Below are 3,283 nucleotides of genomic sequence, written 5' to 3'. Positions count from 1 at the left end.
GCGGGGCCCCCCCCGGTGCCTGGGGAATTCCCACCCCAGCCCCTCTCCACCCTCCCAGCCAGGAATTCCTTCCCAAATTCCATCCAGCCCTGCCCTCTGGCACTGGGAAGCCATTCCCTGTGTCCTGTCCCTCCATGCCTTGTCCCCAGTCCCGCTCCAGCTCTCCTGGAGCCCCTTTAGGCCCTGCCAGGGGCTCTGAGCTCTCCCTGGAGCTTCTCCAGGTGAACACTCCAGAGGGGCTCCAGCCCTGGAGCAGCTCCGTGGCCTCCTCTGGACCCATCCCAGCAGCTCCACATCCCTGTGATGTCGGGATGGATGCAGAATCCCCCCTCCCTTGCCCTGCTGCCCCGGGAACGCAGCCCGGGACAGGACCGGGAGGCGCAGCTGCTGCCGGCGGAGCGGGGATGTGCAGGGGAGGGGATGCTGTCCCTGGCAGTGCTGGGGACAACCCCGAGCTCCCAGGCTGACCAGTGACTCAGCCCCAAACCCTGCGGGCCCAGCCGGGCCCCGCTGCCCCTCCCTGCCCCGCCCGGTGCCCTGCTGGGCACAGTCGGGGTGCCGAGGAGGGGTTTTCCTGCGGGCATCAGCCCTGGGCGCTGCTGGGGTGGCAGCGGTGCCTCGGGGAGGTTCTGGGAGCACGGAGGGGGTGCTGCGGGGGTACCGCCTGTCCCCTTGGCCGCCCTGGTCACACGAGTGCCTTGTCCCACTAATCCCCGCCGCAGGGGCCCCGGCCTGGCTCTGCTGCTCCCGCTGAGTGAAGCTCATTTACACCTGCTCGGGGCCGTGCCGGGGTTTTCTCTCTCGGGCTCGTGTCCGGGTTGGTCTCTCCGGCTTTTTTTCCAGAGTGTCTCAAGAGGATGAACTTTTCAGGGCAGGTTTGCAGGTGAACCACCTCCGAGCAGCTCCTTGAGCTGGGTTTGGACGGTCAGGGCATCCCACTGCTGTTCCCGATACCCGCGGGGCTGGGATCTCCCAGGAGCAGCCTCTGCCCTTGGGACACCCCAGATGTGCCCGTCCTCACCAACCCAGCCCTGAGTGCGCTGAGGGAAGAGCTGGAGCACTCTGGGCTGGGTCCGAGGGAAACCCCAGGGTTGCAGATGCTCCCCCAGAGCACAGGAGACTCCAGGTTTGCAGCTGATCTCCCAGGAAATGCCTTGGGGAGGGAGAGGTTGGAGCCTGGGTCAGGCAGGTGGGGGCAGATCCCAACCCCCCTGTGTCCCCCAGAGCCAAGAACATCCTTCCCCCTCTTCCCCAGCCCACAGGAGGTTATTTTCGGGGCAGGAAGGAAGAGCCTGGATGGGGTGACTCAGACAGGACCTGCCACCCTCTGTCCTGGTTATCCAGAACCCCTTACACTGCACCCCGGGGAGCTCCCAAACCAGCCCTGTTATTTTGGAGCCTGATTCCTTTGTGTGACCTCAGCGCAGCAAAAGTATCAGGGGGAACTGAATTTCTCTGCAAGTGCAGCCCAGGAGCTCCCGAGCCAGGAGCTGCTCCCAGTTCCCTGCTGGCAATTCCTGATGCAGGAACTGGGCAGGTGAGGTGTTCATCCAGGACATGCACGGGCAGAGTGTCCCAAAGCCGCAGCTCACCTGTGTCACAGCAAAAGGAGCCATTCAGCTTAGCTGGGGGACCAGAATTGCAAAAGCAAATAAATCTGTGCTTCATAGAGAGATTTGAAGTGATCGATTTCCCAGCAGGAAAGCTGATGGGGCAGGGATCTTCCCTAACCAGGGACTCTTGGAGGACTCAGGTCCTGGAGAGCCTGGCCAGAGCTCCAAGGGGCCTCGTGGGTGATTTGTGCCCAGGGCAGCACCTGTCACTGGGCCTGAGCTGCCTTTACCTATGGAGGCGCAAAGAGTTTGATCTGGGTTATTTATAGGAGCTGCTAAAAATGTGCCAGGATGTGCCAGGCCAGGGGCAGGGGCTGCTCCTCCTGTCCCTGTGGCCGGGGCTGGTGCCAGGGTGGGACCCTTCCCCTGGGCTGGTGGGACCCGGCCGTGTGCCCCACACTGTGCCCGCCCGCATTGCTGTGGGACTGGGCTCACTGGGGACAGAGGGCTGCTGGGCTGGGCCCCTCACAGAGCCTGGGCTTGGCTTTGGTTCCGAATTTGGGAAGCACCCAGAGATGCTGGTGGCTTCAGGACTGTGGTGTGTGGGATCTGCACATGGGATTGGTGCTGCTCCCTGGAGCCATCCCACCCTCTCTGGGTAGCCCCAAAGGGGTCAGAGCAGGACCAGGAGCTGCAAAAGACCCCAAAAAGCCACAAAGAATTCCCATGCCAGAGACAACACTCCCTTTGAGCCTCGCAGTGTGACCTCAGGCAGTGCTGCCCCACCGCAGCATCTCCCTCGGCGGTGCCAGCCCCGCTCCTGGCGCTGCCAGGCGCTGCTCCATCGGCCTGGGAGCGGCTCGGCGGCTCCAGCCCAGCGACAGGGAGAGGGGACACGGGCAGGAGCAGCGCTGGGGCTGCTCCTCCTGCTCCCGCCGGGACAGGAATGAGCAGAGTCACGGGGCTGCAGAAACCCGAGCCCGGCGCTGATCGCTGGTGGCAGCTGAGGCAGAGCCACCTCCGCCGGCGGGGACAGCACTGGGGGCCCGGAGCGGCAGCACCGGGCGGGAGGGTCCAGGAAAACACGGACCCTGCAGCGAGGGTGGGACAGCAGCGCTGTGGCACGGCCCAGGGCACGGGCTGGTCCTGACAGCTCTGCAAATCCCCATCTCCAGAGAAACTGAGGCTGCCCAGAGCAGCGAGCTCCTGTGAGTCCTCAGAGCTGCCAGAGATGAGGTGGGAAGGGCCCCCATGGGCTCCGTGGGTGCTGCTGGAGCTGCTCCCTCTGGACTCGGTGATCCCGATGGATCCATTCCAGCTGGAGGTGCTCTGCGATCCCACGCACCAGCGCATTCCCGGTGGGATTTGGGGTGATACGGCCAGACACAGCCCTGGGCTTTCAGGCTTTTTTGAGCTCCCTGTCATCGAGGGCAAGGTCCCAGAGCTGCTCAAGTGGAGCAGGAACTGGGTGTGAGTCCAGAGTAACTCCATGAGAAGCAGCACTGGTGGCACCTCTGTTGCCCTGCCCGGGCATTTTCCCCACCCAGAGACACCTGGGGGCCAAAATTCCCTTTTCTTTGCTTTGATGAGGTCCCACCTCTGGGGTTCATCCCCCCCTCTGTGGGGGACCTGCTCCAGGCTCTGTTTTGTGGCAGTTTGGTCACAGGTTGGGCTGGAGCCGGACTCTGCTTTGCCGTGACGTGAATCAGTTTGTGCCATTAAATAACCCC

At 63.6% G+C, this 3,283-nt stretch overlaps 1 protein-coding gene across 1 annotated transcript in view; it reads left to right on the top strand.

The window, feature by feature from the left end:
* SCN4A (sodium voltage-gated channel alpha subunit 4) overlaps positions 1-3,283 on the top strand; it is a 41,266-nt gene that overhangs the window by 3,722 nt on the left and 34,261 nt on the right. The window lies entirely within an intron of this gene.

The sequence above is a fragment of the Corvus brachyrhynchos genome, unplaced genomic scaffold (genome assembly GCF_000691975.1).
Source record: "Corvus brachyrhynchos isolate BGI_N302 unplaced genomic scaffold, ASM69197v1 scaffold96, whole genome shotgun sequence".
NCBI classification, from domain to species: Eukaryota; Metazoa; Chordata; class Aves; order Passeriformes; family Corvidae; genus Corvus; species Corvus brachyrhynchos.
The sequence above is the reverse complement of the archived record's forward strand: the minus strand, read 5'-3'. Positions and strand labels throughout refer to the sequence as shown.